This window comes from Rutidosis leptorrhynchoides, chromosome 2 (genome assembly GCF_046630445.1).
Source record: "Rutidosis leptorrhynchoides isolate AG116_Rl617_1_P2 chromosome 2, CSIRO_AGI_Rlap_v1, whole genome shotgun sequence".
Lineage (NCBI taxonomy): Eukaryota > Viridiplantae > Streptophyta > Magnoliopsida > Asterales > Asteraceae > Rutidosis > Rutidosis leptorrhynchoides.
In genome coordinates, this window is record NC_092334.1 from 484,289,654 (window position 1) to 484,308,535 (window position 18,882).

Consider the following 18,882-nt stretch of genomic DNA (forward strand, 5'->3'; position numbering starts at 1 on the left):
GGACACCCTTCGGATATGATATAAATTTCGAAGTACTAAAGCATCCGGTACTTTGGATGGGGTTTGTTAGGCCCAATAGATCTATCTTTAGAGTTCGCGTCAATTAGGGTGTCTGTTCCCTAATTCTTAGATTACCAAACTAAAAAGGGGCATATTCAGTTTAATAATCCAGTCATAGAATGTAGTTTCATTTACTCGTGTCTATTTCGTAAAACAGTTATAAAAGCAGCGCATGTATTCTCAGCCCAAAAATATAAAGGGTAAAAAGGCAAAATGAAACTCACTTTCACAGATTTTTACTTCGTCGGGAAGTAAGACTTGGCCACTGGTTGATTCACGAACCTATAACAATATATACATATATATCAAAGTATGTTCAAAATATATTTACAACACTTTTAATATATTTTGATGTTTTAAGTTTATTAAGTCAGCTATCCTCGTTAGTAACCTACAACTAGTTGTTCACAGTTAGATGTACAGAAATAAATTGATAAATATTATCTTGAATCAATCCACGACCCTGTGTATACGTATCTCAGTATTGATCACAACTCAAACTATATATATTTTGGAATCAACCTCAACCCTGTATAGCTAACTCCAACATTCACATATAGAGTGTCTATGGTTGTTCCGAAATATATATAGATGTGTCGACATGATAGGTCAAAACATTGTATACGTGTCTATGGTATCTCAAGATTACATAATATACAATACAAGTTGATTAAGTTATGTTTCGAATAGATTTGTTACCAATTTTCACGTAGCTAAAATGAGAAAAATTATCCAATCTTGTTTTACCCATAACTTCTTCATTTTAAATCCGTTTTGAGTGAATCAAATTGCTATGGTTTCATATTGAACTCTATTTTATAAATCTAAACAGAAAAAGTATAGGTTTATAGTCGGAAAAATAAGTTACAAGTCGTTTTTGTAAAGGTAGTCATTTCAGTCGAAAGAACGACGTCTAGATGACCATTTTAGAAAACATACTTCCACTTTGAGTTTAACCATAATTTTTGGATATAGTTTCATGTTCATAATAAAAATCATTTTCTCAGAATAACAACTTTTAAATCAAAGTTTATCATAGTTTTTAATTAACTAACCCAAAACAGCCCGGTTTTACGGTGTTTTTCGTGTTTCCAGGTTTTAAATCATTAAGTTAGCATATCATATAGATATAGAACATGTGTTTAGTTGATTTTAAAAGTCAAGTTAGAAGGATTAACTTTTGTTTGCGAACAAGTTTAGAATTAACTAAACTATGTTCTAGTGATTACAAGTTTAAACCTTCGAATAAGATAGCTTTATATGTATGAATCGAATGATGTTATGAATATCATTACTACCTTAAGTTCCTTGGATAAACCTACTGGAAAAGAGAAAAATGGATCTAGCTTCAACGGATCCTTGGATGGCTCGAAGTTCTTGAAGCAGAATCATGACACGAAAACAAGTTCAAGTAAGATCATCACTTGAAATAAGATTGTTATAGTTATAGAAATTGAACCAAAGTTTGAATATGATTATTACCTTGTATTAGAATGATAACCTACTGTAAGAAACAAAGATTTCTTGAGGTTGGATGATCAACTTACAAGATTGGAAGTGAGCTAGCAAACTTGAAAGTATTCTTGATTTTATGTAACTAGAACTTGTAGAATTTATGAAGAACACTTAGAACTTGAAGATAGAACTTGAGAGAGATTAATTAGATGAAGAAAATTGAAGAATGAAAGTGTTTGTAGGTGTTTTTGGTCGTTGGTGTATGGATTAGATATAAAGGATATGTAATTTTGTTTTCATGTAAATAAGTCATGAATGATTACTCATATTTTTGTAATTTTATGAGATATTTCATGCTAGTTGCCAAATGATGGCTCCCACATGTGTTAGGTGACTCACATGGGCTGCTAAGAGCTGATAATTGGAGTGTATATACCAATAGTACATACATCTAAAAGCTGTGTATTGTACGAGTACGAATACGGGTGCATACGAGTAGAATTGTTGATGAAACTGAACGAGGATGTAATTGTAAGCATTTTTGTTAAGTAGAAGTATTTTGATAAGTGTATTGAAGTCTTTCAAAAGTGTATAAATACATATTAAAACACTACATGTATATACATTTTAACTGAGTCGTTAAGTCATCGTTAGTCGTTACATGTAAATGTTGTTTTGAAACCTTTAGGTTAACGATCTTGTTGAATGTTGTTAACCCATTATTTATTATAACAAATGAGATGTTAAATTGTTATATTATCATGATATTATTATATATAATATATCTTAGTATGATATATATACAGTTAAATGTCGTTACAACGATAATCGTTACATATATGTCTCGTTTCGAAATCATTAAGTTAGTAGTCTTATTTTTACATATGTATTTCATTGTTAATACACTTAATAATATATTTACTTATCATTTAACATAATTAACCAAGTGTATCAATATCTTAATATGATTCATATGTACCTAGTAAGACGTTGTTATAACGATAATCGTTATATATATCGTTTTCGAGTTTCTTATATTAATAGTCTCATTTTTATGTATATAACTCATTGTTAAAATACCTAATGAGATACATACTTATAATAAAATCATGTTAACTATATATATAACCATATATATGTCATCGTATAGTTTTTACAAGTTTTAACATTCGTGAATCACCGGTCAACTTGGGTGGTCAATTGTCTATATGAAACCTATTTCAATTAATAAAGTCTTAACAAGTTTGATTGCTTAACATGTTAGAAACACTTAATCATGTAAATAACAATTTTATTTAATATATATATATAAACATGGAAAAGTTCGGGTCACTACACTGATCATCTACGAAGAGAGATGTACCTCGAAGCTGAACCTCATTAGTTGCGTGAAAGCGCAAAAGATCATGAAGAAGGGACGTCTTACTGTCCTAGCGCATGTAAAAACGGTAGAAACCGAGGTGAAGAATGTGAACGACGTTCGAATTGTGAACGAATTTTCCGATGTCTTCCCTGAAGAATTTCCTGGATTACTGCCGCTGAGAGCAGTAGAGTTTCAGATCGATTTAGTACCAGGAGCTGCAGCCGTAGCTCGCGCACCGTATCGCCTCGCACCTTCCGAGATACAAGAATTACAGAGTCAACTACAAGAACTACTTGACCGTGGATTTATCCAACCAAGTTTCTAGCCTTGGGGCGCACCTATGTTGTTTGTGAAGAAGAAGGATGGATCCTTCCGTATGTGTATCGACTACCGTGAACTCAACAAATTGACGATCAAGAATCGGTATCATCTTCCCCGCATTGACGACCTTTTTGATCAACTTCAAGGATCGAGCGTTTACTCAAAGATCGATTTGCGATCTGGTTATCACCAGTTGAGGGTGAAGGAAAGTGACGTGATGAAAACTGCATTCAGAACTCGTTATGGTCATTATGAGTTCCTCGTAATGCCATTCGGATTAACCAACGCCCCTACCGTGTTCATGGACCTCATGAATCGTGTCTGCAAGCCGTACTTGGATAAGTTTATTATCGTCTTCATAGACGATATCCTCATCTACTCTAAGAGCGAAGAAGAGCATGAGCAACACCTCCGACTAGTACTTGAACTCTTGAGACAAGAGCAACTTTACGCCAAATTCTCCAAGTGTGAATTTTGGTTAAAGGAAGTCCAATTTCTGGGTCATGTTGTGAGCGACCAGGGTATCAAGGTCGACCCTGCCAAGATTGAAGCTATCAGCAAGTGGGAGACCCCCACTACTCCGATGCACATTCGCCAATTTTTAGGTCTCGCCGGTTACTACCGAAGGTTTATTGAAGGATTTTCTCTGATTGCGCGTCCTTTGACCGCGTTGACTCACAAAGGGAAGAAGTTCATTTGGGAACCCGCACACGAATCAGCATTTCAAACTTTGAAGAAGAAGTTAACCACCGCACCTATCCTATCTCTCCCTGAAGGCAGTGATGATTTCGTCGTTTATTACGATGCTTTGAAAAGTGGTTTTGGTTGTGTACTGATGCAACGATCAAAGGTTATTGCCTATGCTTCTCGTCAACTGAAGATTCACGAACGGAACTACACTACTCATGATCTTGAACTTGGAGCTGTTGTCTTTGCGCTCAAATTGTGGAGACACTATTTGTATGGAACTAAAAGTACTATCTTCACCGACCACAAGAGTCTCCAACACATCTTTGATCAGAAGCAACTGAATATGCGACAGCGATGATGGATCGAGACATTGAACGACTACGATTGTGAACTCCGTTATCACCCTGGCAAGGCCAATATTGTAGCTGACGCTTTAAGTCGAAAGGAGAGGACGGCACCTCTTCGTGTTAGAGCTCTGAACATCACCATCCATTCGAACCTCAACAGCCAGATCAGAGTAGCCCAAGATGAGGCTCTCAAGGAGGAGAATATATCTCACGAACATTTGAACATTCTTGTCTCTCGATTCGAGGTTAGAGAGTCTGGACTCCGATGTTATGCTGGAAGAATTTGGGTACCTCTTTATGGAGATCTACGGAACCTTATACTTGATGAAGCACACAAGTCGAGATATTCGATTCATCCCAGAGTGGGCAAAATGTACCATGATCTTAAGGAACAGTATTGGTGGCCGAATCTTAAGAAGGACGTTGCTACTTATGTTGGTAAGTGTTTGACTTGTTCGAAAGTTTAGGCCGAACATCAAAGACCCTCTGGATTGCTTCAACAACCGGAAATCCCACAATGGAAGTGGGAAAGGATCACAATGGATTTCATTACTAAGCTGCCGAAGACGGTGGGCGGATACGATACCATTTGGGTTATTGTTGACCGCCTTACTAAATCTGCACACTTCTTGTCTATGAAGGAAACGGATACAATGGAGAGACTTTCTCAATTATACATCAAAGAGGTTGTATCTCGTCATGGTGTACCTTTATCGATCATCTCAGATCGCGATCCCCGTTTTGCTTCTAGGTTTTGGCGTTCTTTGCAAGAAGCTATGGGAACCCGTCTTGACATGAGTACTGCTTATCATCCACAGACCGACGGGCAAAGTGAACGAACGATTCAGACCTTGGAAGACATGTTGCGTGCATGTGTTATTGATTTCAGAAAGGCCTGGGAAAGGCATTTGCCACTCGCCGAATTTTCTTACAACAACAGTTATCACTCAAGCATTAATGCTGCACCTTTTGAAGCGTTGTATGGCTGCAAGTGCCGATCTCCTATTTGTTGGGCTGAAGTAGGCGAAAAGCAAATCACCGGACCCGAGGTAGTCCACGAAACAACGGAGAAGATTGCTCATATTCAAGCTAGACTTAAGACTGCCCGCGATCGTCAAAAGAGTTATGCTGACCATAAACGTAAAGACTTTGAATTCAACATGGGCGACCGTGTAATGTTGAAGGTTGCACCTTGGAAAGGTGTGATCCGTTTTGGAAAACGTGGAAAGTTAAACCCACGATACATTGGTCCTTTTGAAATCTTAGAACGTGTTGGACCCGTTGCTTACCTTTTGGATCTACCAGCACAATTGAGCTCAGTCCATCCAACCTTTCACGTGTCAAACTTGAAGAAGTGTCTTGCTGCACCCGAACTCATCATACCACTGGAAGAACTTACAATTGATGACAAACTCCACTTCGTGGAAGAACCTGTCGAAATTATGGACCGTGAGGTCAAAACTTTGAAACGCAACAAGATTCCGATCGTCCGAGTACGATGGAATGCCAAACGAGGACCTGAGTTTACTTGGGAACGAGAGGATCAAATGATGCAGAAGTATCCTCACCTTTTCCCGACTCCTCCATCTACCCCAGCTTAAAATTTCGGGACGAAATTTTTTTTAACAGGTGGGTAATGTAACGACCCTGGATTTTCCAACGTTTATTTATTAATAATTTGTTATAAAAGTAATAATTGGATGATAATTTTATTATTATTATAGATATTGCATAGTATATTTTTTTGAGTATAAATAGGTGTGTTGAGTTAGAGTTTATTGTATGTATTTTTTGGTTAACAAAAACACTCTCTCTCTCTAGATTCCAAATGCCACCAAACTCTCATTGTACATTTTTCTATAAATAAAAACCAATTACTCATACCTTTTGTTCAACCTTTGTTTTCTCCGTTTTACAGTATCTCTATCTCTATATACCTTCTACAGTCAAGAACCACTAAAGGTAGTTATAAGCCTACTGAATTATAACATAATTGTTATTATTAATACTTGTGATTTAACGAATGTATGTTATTACATTTACTTGTTACCATGATTGATCATACTTGACTTTAAATGCCCGAAACGTCTTTGTGACACCCGTACATTACACGAATAATATTTTTAGAGTATTATTTACATTCATGATTAAGTTTTATTAATCATTTTGATTAACTATGGTTATTAGTTAATTACTTGAGCTTTAATTGGATTAACTTGAGAATTACTTGAACTTGGGCCTTTATTAGTGCTAATGGACTTATGAGCCCACCCTACACCCTTAAATGGACTAGTTAGCCCATTACTCCATGTAAGTATCATATTAAGAATTAACTAGATAGTTTAACACTTAAGGAATCTAGTTACCTTTTACTTGCACATCATTCCCACAAAAATACATCTAATAACCAACTTTAGAAGCCTTTACATGCTAGTGACTAGTGAACACTTCCCTTCCCCTCTTTTCTTCCTTAACCGTCGACTAGCAAGGACAAAGGGCGAGTTCAATTTTTTTTTATCACTTATTACTTACACTCTTTCACTAGTCTCCATTTCATTTACGCACACTTACTTACTTGCTTCCATTTTCCTCTCATTTTCTCTCTAATTCTTGTAAGTATCTTGAGTTTTTTTTCTTCTCTTCTTTCCTTGCAAAAACCGAAACACACACACACATAATCATCATCATCACTTGTTTTATGTTGTTGTTTAATTACTTGTTCATTGTTATTATTTTGTTACATGTCTTTGTTAGATATTACTTACTAGTTACAAGAATCAAACTACCTAGTTTGATTCTTCATTTTATCTTGTATTTACAAGAACAAACAAGAACATAAACTTACTAGTTTATGATTCTACCTTTATTGTTAAAAGATTGAAAGTTCATGTGTTGTTAAACTCATACTTGTGATTCATGTTTGTAAACTTAAAGTTTACATTCTTAAAGATCAAGCCTTGGCTTGAATCTTTAAAGTATGAACAACCATGACTTGTTACTTGTCTAAACTAGTTTATTACTTCATTCCTTGCATCTTTAAATTTGTGATTTATGTTGTTCTTGGTCAAGTTTTACTAGTTAACTTTGATCTCATTTTTCTTGAACTAAAAGTTAACTTTAAAAGTTCAAGAACATGGAAGTATAACTCTTTAGTTATAAATTCATACACTTGTGTTAGATTTAACTTAATAACTTTAGATCTAGACTTTTGGGTCTTGGATCTTCAAGATCTAACTAAGAACTATGTTCTATATCTTAAGATCTTGATTAGTTAGTTTACTTTCTAGTTTATAGTTCAATATTACTTTTATAGTTCATGTATGTGTTAAACCTAAGACTTTGATGTAACTTTGGTTCATCAAACTACATACAACATTTAATTGAGTTGTGCTACATGTCTTAAACTTACACAAGTTTTATGATGGTGAAACCTTGGTTAAGATGATGCAAACACCTCAATGAGTTATACACTTGAAGCTATATGCATCAAGGATGAGAACCGTGATAAGCATCGAGTACCAAGAACCACCGGAACCTACTGTTTTACTGTTTTTGTGTCTGACCCGTACAACCTGGGCTACTGTAAAGATGATTTTCAGATATCTCTGTTAGAGTAGATAACTTTTCATTTAGGACTCGTCTTAATCCGAGTTACGGTTTAGGATTTATGGCCCTCCGATCGTCACTATGTCCTTTTAACGTTGTGCTGAAAATTCTGACCTACTCGCACTTAGACCATCACCACGGTCAAATGAAGACGAGTTTGCTTCTGGAATTTTTACCACAACTAGAGGACTCATATACGGAGCCATGGCCACTGGTCTCACCTTATTTCAATAGGTATTGAGGCCGTGGTGACTGACCGAAGTCAGCCGTTGTTTTAAACTCTTTTCATGAACGAAACTTACTTTACACCTTTTGTTTGATGATGAATGATGATGACCTTTAAGACCTAATTTACGTACTTTTAAACCTATTGGGACAATTTAATGACTTAGTACTATTTGACTTAGGTTGAGGACTTTCCGGGCCTACGTACTTGCTTATTTCCCGACTCGACTTTACCACTACTTTACCACTGTGAGTTATAGCATCCTTTTTTACTTTAACTATTTTGGAAACTGAGAATACATGCGCATTTTACGTTTTACATACTAGGCACGAGTACTTAAACTTATATATGTGTGGGTTATACAACGGCATAAACATTCCCTTTAGCTCGGTAACGTTTAGTCATTGGTTTTTGAACCGGTGAACGCGAATCTTAGATATGGATCCATAGGGTTTGACATCCCCACTCGGGCTAGTAGCGCTAGCATTTAACGAGTGTTTAATACTTCGTATACATACGCACTTGCCAAGTGTACTTTCAGGGGGTATAAACGTTAAGTTAGTTACCAAGTGCCCACGGTTAAGCATATACTTTATCATACTGTTTTGAAATGCTCTTTGTAGCACTGAAATCTCGTGGCCTACCCTACATTACTGTTATACTTAAACTATAGCTCACCAACCTTTGTGTTGATGTTTTTAAGCATGTTTTTCTCAGGTGCTTAAGGTTGCTTCCGCTGTATACTAGTCTTGCTGTAGACACCCGCTGCTCTAGATTTATCACCGCATGAACTGTTTATCTTACATTCATAACTTTAATACTTTTGAACTATGATTTGTAACGACCTAAGGGTCACGCGCTATTATATTTGCTTACGTTCATTGAAGCATACTTTTGGATGTAAAACTCGAGAATGGTCTTAACAAGTCTTTCTATTTCAATTAATCAAGTCTTAACAAGTTTGATTGCTTCTATTATTGCTTTAGCTGTGTTTAAGAATGGTCTTTCTAATATGAGAAGAACTCGAGAATCTTCTTCCATTTTCAGAATAACAAAATCTACTGAAAATACTAAAGTACCAACTTTAACTAGCATGTTTTCCATTATCCCTCTAGGATATTTTACTGATCGATCTGCTAGTTGTATTCTTATTCGTGTTGGTTTCAATTCTCTGAGGTCTAGTTTAGCGTATAGTGAATACGACATTAAATTTATACTAGCACCTAAGTCTGCCAATGCTTCTATTGAACTAAGACTACCCAGAAAACATGGAATTGTGAAACTTCTTGGATCTGAAAGTTTTTTTGGTAGCTTATTCAATAGCACTGCAGAACAATTAGCATTCATAGTAACAGCCGAGAGTTCTTCCATTTTCTTTCTATTTGTGATTAGATCTTTCAAAAATTTAGCATATCTAGGCATTCCTGAAACTACATCAATGAAAGGAAGATTTACATTTATTTGTTTAAACATATCCAAGATTGAATTGCTCGGCTTCAAGTATTTCTTTTCTCATTTTACTCGGGTAAGGAAGCGGTGGTTGGTATGGTTTAACATAAGGTTTTGCCTTAACTGTGTTATCTTCATTAACCTTTTCAACTACCGGTTCTTTTTCCTTATCTTGCTCAGGCTGTGGTTCTTGTGGAGTAGGGATAGAGTCCTCAGAATTTACAGGAATTTCAGGTGGTTTAAGTGTAATACCACTTCTCGTGGTAATGGCTTTAGCTGTTTCATTTCGGGGGTTAGCATTTGTATCACTAGGTAAACTTTCCGGATTTCTTTCACCTATCAACCTTGCTAGGTTACTCACTTCTTGTTCCAAATTTTGAATTGAAGCTTGTTGATTTCTAAATGCTTAAGCATTTTGTTCATTGGTTTGTTTCTGAGATGTGAAAAATTGTGTTTGAGATTCAACTAGCTTTGACATCATGTCTTCTAAATTTGGCTTTTTATCATCGGTTTGTGGTGGTTTAATTGGAAAAATAGGTCTTTGCTGATTGTAAGTATTATTAGATACTTGTTGATTGTTAGGACCTTGTTGGTTGTTGTATGGAACATTTCGGTTATATTTCTGATTTTGATTGTAGTTTGGTCTTGGCGGTTTATAATTACTTTGATAATTATTTCCAGGCCTTTGGTTCATACATGAAACATTCTCTCTTTGTTCCATTGTTTGTTCAATACTGAGACAATCTTTTGTCAAATGTGGTCCTCCACACTGCTCACAACTAATTCGTATTGCGTGAATATCTTTAGTCATCTTTTCCATTCGTCTCTCAAAAACATCTAACTTTGCGAAAATGGAATCAAAGTCATGGCTAGAATCGGCTCTAGCCGCTTTAGATGATCTAACGATATCTTTTTCTTGATGCCACTCATGTGAGTGGGAAGCAGTGTTATCAATAATTTTATAAGCTTCAGTTGCGGTTTTCTTCATAATGGAACCACCAGCTGCTATGTCGATGTCTTTTCGTGTAGTAATATCGCATCCTTGGTAGAATATTTGTACTATTTGATAAGTATCTAAACCATGTTGAGGACATCCTCTCAACAATTTTCTAAATCTTGTCCATGCCTCATATAGAGTTTCATTTGGCTTTTGTGTGAACGTAACTATTTCTCCTTGAAGTCTCACGGCTTTAGATGCCGGAAAGAATTGTTTAAAAAAATTTTCAACTAACACATCCCATGTATCAATCGTCCCTTCAGGTAACGATTCTAACCAATCTTTGGCTTCTCCCTTTAAAGTCCAGGAAAATAACATGCAATATATCTGTTCATCCTCAACTTCTCTGATTTTGAATAGAGTACAGATCCTATTAAAGGTACGAAGATGTTCATTTGGATCTTCCTTCGGTGCACCACTAAATTGGCATTGATTAGTTACCATGTGTAGGATTTGTCCTTGATTTCATAATATGGCGCATTAATGTCTGGTTGAGTAATTGCGTGACCTTGGCCAGTGCGTTTAGCCCTCATTTGGTCTTCCATACTTAGAGGTTCCAGATTTTCCATGATTGAATTTGTTGAATCTGAATCACTAGAGGATTCTGATTTAATGGTTTCTTCCTCGACAATCTCTGAATGAGTGATTTGTGGTTCAGGAGGAATGATTATTGGTTCAGGATCTCTGAATTGTCCCTGAATATCCTCCGGATTCTCAGTTGTGAGGTCGGGTTCAAAAAATGGATTATCGGAAATTTGAATTGGAGTACTTGGTCGACTAGATGACGATTCTAAAGAAAAATCAACGGCGACAATACTGGTGATGTGTAATTTCGTACTCTAAATTATTAGCTAAATACCTATCGATTATCACACAATACAGGCAACTATAACCAGTTCGTGTAGTAATTAAACAAGTATTTGACCAATTCGTTCCACAGAGAGCAGGTAATTGAAAACTTGAACTATTAATTATTCTAAGATTTAAAAAGGGGAGTTTTGTTGTAAAACTGATTAAACGCGAAAGTAAGTTAAACTTAACTCAATAAGAAGCAAACGTATCCACTTAGCTACAATTCCCTAGGCTAGGATTGCTCGTTTAAACCCGTTAATTGAACAATTACAATGATGTGACACTGTATTTATCTGTCGATTCCTACAGTTTAAGACTAGCAACCTAAGTATAACTGTCGTTAACCTAGAGTTACTAACCAATTCACAATGGTATTACTCAAGATTATAATCTAACTTAGGTTAGTTTGGTGTCCCTTACAATCTCACAATTACTGCAACTAATTTCAAGCTCAACTACTATACGATTTATTTTATTATCGGTGTCCCTCATAAAATCTCACGTATTCCTAAATTATTCACGTTCAATAATCTAGTAAAAGCTATTAATCAATTTAACTGTCGTTAGTTAATCAATAACTTCCGTGATCTAACAATCAATAAGCTTTAATAACGGTGGATCTTAGCTAGACATAAACTTGTGTAATTTTAATTAATTGTTGTTAACCAAAAGATCGCAATCCATCACCTAGGTTCATGCATCTAAGCGAATACTAAATATTTAGCTACTCATGGTAAAGCAAAGAACAAATAAATAAGAAAAACAATTAAACATAATCATTGAATTGAATGAAGAACAAATTAATAAAAGTAATTAAACTAACCAAGAATGATATTGTAGCTTAAACCCTTGTAAAATAATGAAGAAAGACAAAGAAATTCGTAACTAAAGTTGCTGTAGGCTAAAGTTCGGAATAAAAACTGCATACCCTAAATTGGGGTAAAATTCGTCTATTTATAGGAGTAAACAGAAATCTGGAACTGACTCTAGTCGCGATCCGCGACATACCATCGCGATCCGCGACAACCTCATCGCGAAACGCGATAAACAGGACGCGACAAAGGTGATTAAAACGCGACAGAATGGTCAGAACGGCCCCTTTTCCATATCGTGTTCTGATGCACTTCATCACGTATCACGATGACCAAAACGCGATAAACCTCATCCTGAAGCGATGGAAACTGACTTTTTCACCCGGGGCACGTTTATCTTCAACTCTAACTTCGTTTTGGCTATATCTTCAATAAAATCAACAATAATGGGCCAACGAACCATATCTTGACACTTTCTTCATTTTGAACTCAAATAACTCGATATCTTAATCAAAGTCTTCAAAATACCAGCAAATGGAACAAGATAACGCCCAAAATATATGTATGAAAATGGCGTTATCAAAATCCTCCACACTTGAACCTTGCTTGTCCTCAAGCAAGTCAATCTCGAAACAATAACTGTACGTATAATCTTCAACAAATTTCCGCAAGATTCAAGCCTTCAATTCAATCCTCCACAAGCTCTCGTACTCTTCATCTTTTCACGAATAAGCTTATTTCCTCCCAAAATAATTCCTCATATTCCTGTCACTTTCAAAACAACATACAAACCATCAAACACATTTGGGTTGAGAACTCAAAATACAAAAATTTCAAAAACAATATCCTAAGTGGCCCTTATCGCAAGCAAATTTTCATAAAACATTTTTTTTTCTAGGTCATGAATTGAGACGTAAAGACAATTTGGGTTGAGAACTCAAAATACAAAAATTTCCACAACTTTACTTCTTAACACAAACCTTTCATCTCAATGCCTAAAGTCTTTTCACTTAGCTTCCCCTAAAAATCACATTACTAGGCTTTCAATATCCTTCTTTTCTTTGCATCAATCAACCCTTAAGACTTAACTTTCCAACCTCAATAACTAATCACCAATAAACATTAAAGTACAATTGGTGTAAAATGATTACAAATGATAAAAACAATCTTACATTATAAGGTTTAGTATTTGTAATCATGACCCTTATTCGCATCAAGATAGCCTACTAACAATATTTAAGGCGCTATTGCAAATACCAATACTTCACAATTTTATCAAAGATCCAGTTATAAATAGATTCATACCTGTGTTTATGTAGAGAAACCCGTTTAACTTTTTAACTCTCTTGATTCCATTTCATGCTTATAATTTCTAAATATGCAAGCTATCCACATACTGGTCACATCTCTCTTATCCAATGTACCCCTCAAAGGTAACTCTTCCCAAGGTCTAGTCTTACTAGGTATTTCTCACATCATGAGCCAAAGATGATCACTGCTGCATAAGTATGAGACGAGTACCTAAAGATGATCACCTTGCCTTGAGATAGTAACGTCCTTGACCCGTGTAGCGAACCTTCAACCAACCGATCCCAAACTGGAAAAAGGTGTTAGGTGGTTAGGTGATCTAGCACCCCAAAGGATCTATCGGCTCGAGTCTTAGAAACTACTACTTAAGTTCGGATCTCATAAGCATCTTTTATTTTTTTTTTATTTTTTTTTTAGGTTTTATATTGTTTTTGGATTTTTCATGGTTTACCAATTAAAGCAAAAATACACAGAAATTACCTAACAAAGAAAAACAAAAAAACAAAACTCTACACGAATTGATTTTTTAACGAGTCGTTTTCTCGACTCATGGCCACGCTCATGCGTCTTTCGGGTAGAGGGTGAGGTCTGTAACGACCCGACCAAAACCGTTATTGACGGCGCCGTTAACTTAGGTCCCGTTGCGTGGTCGTAGTCCCTATATGAGACTCGTTTGACCAAAATTATGTCGCATTCATTTGAAAGGTACAAGACTTGCAAGTTTAGTTTACAAAACCGTTCGACAACAAGTCTAAGTTTACAAAAGTCATAAAGTATAAATGAAATAACTTGCGACATAATTAGTTTAAAAACACAGTTGCTATAAATAGCGTAAGTATGTAAACAAAAGTTTGAATCCAAAGGTGCTATCACTAGCGTATGTATGTATGTATGTATCTTGACTCCAAGCAAATAATCAGAGTGTATGCATGTATGCTTGACCCCAAGCAAGTATGAGTGTACGCGGAAGCATGTATCAAATAGCCAAGTATGAACCTGAGAAACATATAGAAAACTGTCAATGAAAAACGTTGGTGAAATCATAGGTGTTTGTAATAAACGTTGTTTTTGAACCACAAGATTTAGTATTCCCATAGTTGATTATCAAAATCGTTTGCATTCCAAAAGTATTGTTCGCGAGCACCCAATTATCAAGACTTAACGTTTCCTCCCATAGAACCCCATCACAATAGTGTTAGAACATACACTGTTTCTCGAAAATATATTTCATCCGTAGACGGTAGCGAACCGTCCGTAATGAGGGTTTGTCAAACCCGTATGGCCACACAATATAAGTTCTCGCTTACACCCTGCAAGTGTAACTAATGATAATCGAATTGAGGATTTTTGTTCTAACTCGCTGTGGAATGTTTGTTTTCCTTGTACTTGTGTTCAAAGTATAAAAGCAAGTAGTACAAAATGTACCAAAGTATATGTTTCTCAGCCCACAATTTAAAAGTATAAAAAGTTGTTGAAAAAGTGGGACTATGATCTCACCTCGAGTGCACGAGTATAAAAGTACTTCACAAAGTAACGTATGCATGAAAGTTGCTTAGCCTTGACCTAAACAAATAAGTTGTATCAATTAACCGGTTACGACACAAGGTCGGGTGAAATGTGTTCAATTAGTCCTATGGCTCGTTACGACTCGATTATGTAGCATGTGAATCACGTTGTCAAGTTTCATGCAAGAATCAAGTATAAAATAAGATTAGAACAATTGCATAAGTGTTTTGTTAAGTTTGACTAAAAGTCAAACTTGGTCAAAGTCAACGAAAAAGTCAATGGGGTCGGGTCGGGTCCCGAACTATTTTCATGAGCTTAGAAATCATATATGAGCATGTTGTCCAAGTTTCATGTTGATCGGGGGTGTGTAGCATAGCAAACATTATTCAAAAATCGACAAAATTGGACAGGCCACTTTGGCGCGCCGCGCGGGGATGGGGCGCGCCGCGCCACCATCTGGGCAGACACTTTTCTGTTTTTCACAAGTATGCACGAGCTAAAACCAAATAACCACATCTTATGATCCGCAAACAATTAGAACATGTATCTTATATCATCGGAAAGGTAATTTGACGAGGAAAACACCTAGACACATTTCATCAAGCAATTCAACACTTACAACAACCCAAAACCGCATTAAACGTTCATAATCAAAGTTTCAAGTTCTAAAAACGCATTTCATGATTCGGGCAACCAATTTACATGTATGATATGCCGTTTTGAAGGTAATCAAGCATACATTACTACTAAACACTAACAATTAACATTTCATGGCATTCAAGCATCAAAAGTTCATGTCAAGAACTATCAAACCCTAGTCAAACATCACAAAATCCTTAATCGGGTTTTTGAAGTTTTCTTAATCAACCTACACATCAAAATGTAGCTAATGATACTAGTAACACAATTAAAACATGAACTTTAACAATTAAACAACTTTTAATCATCCAAAATCAAAGATTAAGCTAACCCACTTCAAAAGTTCAAACTAGTTACTCAAATCAACAAATCGAGCAAGTAAAACATATATTCATGCTAGACACGAGCCATAGACACTAACTAACACAATTTCTAGTCAAAAACACGAATTTATAGAAATCTAGAGTTTTAGAAATGTTACCTAAAATCGGTGAATTTGGTACCAAATCGAAGAGGATGATGAGAGGATCACGAATATGTAATTTGTTTTGAAGTTTGCTTCCCGATCCGGATTTAGATGATGATTTTATGAAGTTGGGGTTTGTGTGTGTTCTTGCTAGAGAGAAAGAGAGAGAAAAGAGATGAGGGAGATGATGGAATGAATGAATGGTGGAAAAATGGGTTGACTAGTTGACCTAGTCAACTAGTTTGCCCATTTGACAACTCCGGTCCCTCGAGTTTCAAAGCGGGTGCGGGATTTAACCGATCGAATACTTTTAAAACGCAAGTTAACGAGAGATGTTGTAATCGAGTAACGGGATTATCAAGAACATTAGTTAACGAAGTGTACGAATATAGGTGACGAAAGATGTTATTAAAAAAAAAAGAAGACGGTATTAAAATGAATTTAACGGAAAAACGCGGGATGTTACATTATCCACACCTCAAAAGAAATTTCGTCCCGAAATTTAGTTGGAAGTAGTAGTCGTTGAATCTTCCTCGAGATCTTGTGTTGCCAATTCTACGAATGAGGGAGAAGTACGTCCTAGGGTAATTCAACGAACTTGACGGTCGGGATCATATGTTGTTTACGGTTTGGTTTCATGATTCATGGTTTCAACCGGTCCTTCTAGGAAGTGAGGGTTATCGTCGATAGTGAGTTCATCAAAGGAGATAACAAGTTCTCGTTTCGCAAAACACGTCTTTAAGTTGATACATTGAATGTAGGATAAACGGAGACTCGAAATGAGCCGGAAAATCTAAACGGCTAGCAACGGGTCTAAAACGCCCCAAGATTTCAAAAGGATAAAATATCACGGATTTAGCTTCCTACGTTTTCCCGAAACGGATTGCACCTTTCCAAGGTGCGACTCTTAACGTGATGCGGTTTCCCACGTGAAATTTGAAACGTTTACGTCTAACATCGGCGTAGCTCTTGGTGATTACGAGTCGCGTAGGGTTTTACCTGAATATGAATAAATTTTCTCGGTTGCTCATGAATAAACTCGGCCCCGGTGAATTGATCATCGTTTACTTGGTTCGACAAAAGGAGAATGACGTTTCCGGTCATATAAGGTTTCGAAGGCGTGGCGTCAATACTCGAATGAAAATTTTGTAGTAAGAGAGTTTGATTAAAGGCAAAGACGTTTCTCAAGAAAATTTGAAGTTGGTAATACAAATTCGTATTATGGTTTTCAAGACTTAAATCGTATGTTTGTTCGGTCCGTCGGGTTGTGGATGGTACGCGGTACTCATGTCTAAACGCGGTCCCGAGGCTTTTTTGTGAGGCACTCCAAAATCTAGAAGTGAAACGAGGATCTCGGTCCGAAACGGAGTACATTCCGTAAGGTATATTTGAACAAGTTTGTTAGGACAAGTTTCTCAAGAAAATTCGCGTCGCGAAAGATTTATCAGTTTCCAAAAACGTTCGTCGGGGCAAGTTCTCAGCGGTTTCTGAAAAAAAAAAAAAAAAAACGTTCGTCGGGACTATTCACCCTCGAGGTGAATACTAGTATAACGTGGAGAGTCTCTCCCTCCATTGAGAGTTTAGAGTAAAGATTTCCTGAACCGGAAGTACGAGTGTGATGAGAGAGAAGTTTCCGCCTCGGTGCGAGCATAACGAGTAAATTGTAGTTAGTCAATAAGACTGCGCGAGGACGAGCTAGTGTACCCGTGTGACATACGGTTGAAGTCGAAAGGAATCAGTAATTCATTCGGAAGCATAAGTATAGTTCGACAAAAGTCGAAGGGGTGTCCCCGGTATGGTTGTTATCAATATTCTCGGAGTTTTCAGATGTCCAACATGAATAGATGAAGTCATGTACATGGCTCATGGTGGTGTTTAGGTTGATCGAGTCTAACCACCATCACGTGTCACTAGAACTTTGGTATGTCTTACCGTAATATAACCACGTTGATCGAGTGTCGTTATATTACGCTAACTCATACCTCCATTCCCACATCACTCTATAGATTCAAGTTCGTGTAATCGTGAAGTTTAAAATAAACAAAGTGTAACGACGTCTCTAACGTGACTCGTATTGAATCGAAAGAATTAGTGCAACTATAAAGAAGCGTTCCCCGAGGGAGGTGTATAAATGATTGTTCACGTCAATGTGGTTCGAGTCAGACAATAAGGTATTCAGGTATGAAAAGAGTAACGAGTCATGATAACGAGTAGCACGCAACCGTAGTGATAAATGTTGATGACGATACTCACCTAGAGTAGTGATGGTAGTAACACCAAAAAGTAGATAGTAAGAAACACCAGCGGGAAATCGATAGTAAGTTGAAACGGTGGCAAATAACAATCCGGGAGACAGAGTTCCCGAACAAGTGTGACTAATGAAGTCGTCGTCATCCATACGGGTATGAATCCTGAATTTACGCGTGTTACCAGAAAGTTGCAGAATACGAGTTCGTATGATGAAAACTTGGTACCATTAAGAAGTTTGCCTAAGAATGATTCGAGTATAATGCACAAGTAGTCAAGTAAGTGCTATCTATAGCAAATGTATGTCAGAATGCAAATGCTAACTATCCGGTTGTAGTCTAGACTCACTAATGTGTCCTAACGACTCTGTTAGACACACTAATGCACGTCCTAGTTCCCTACAACCAACGCTCTGATACCACTTGTAACGACCCGACCAAAACCGTTATTGACGGCGCCGTTAACTTAGGTCCCGTTGCGTGGTCGTAGTCCCTATATGAGACTCGTTTGACCAAAATTATGTCGCATTCATTTGAAA

General features: G+C 36.6%; 1 non-coding gene across 1 annotated transcript; it reads left to right on the plus strand.

Moving 5' to 3' along the window:
* Positions 1-10,593: 10,593 nt before the first annotated feature.
* Positions 10,594-10,700, plus strand: LOC139894902 (small nucleolar RNA R71). Its single transcript, XR_011775380.1, has one exon. It is a non-coding gene; the product is annotated as a small nucleolar RNA R71 (small nucleolar RNA).
* The last annotated feature ends 8,182 nt before the right edge of the window (positions 10,701-18,882 follow it).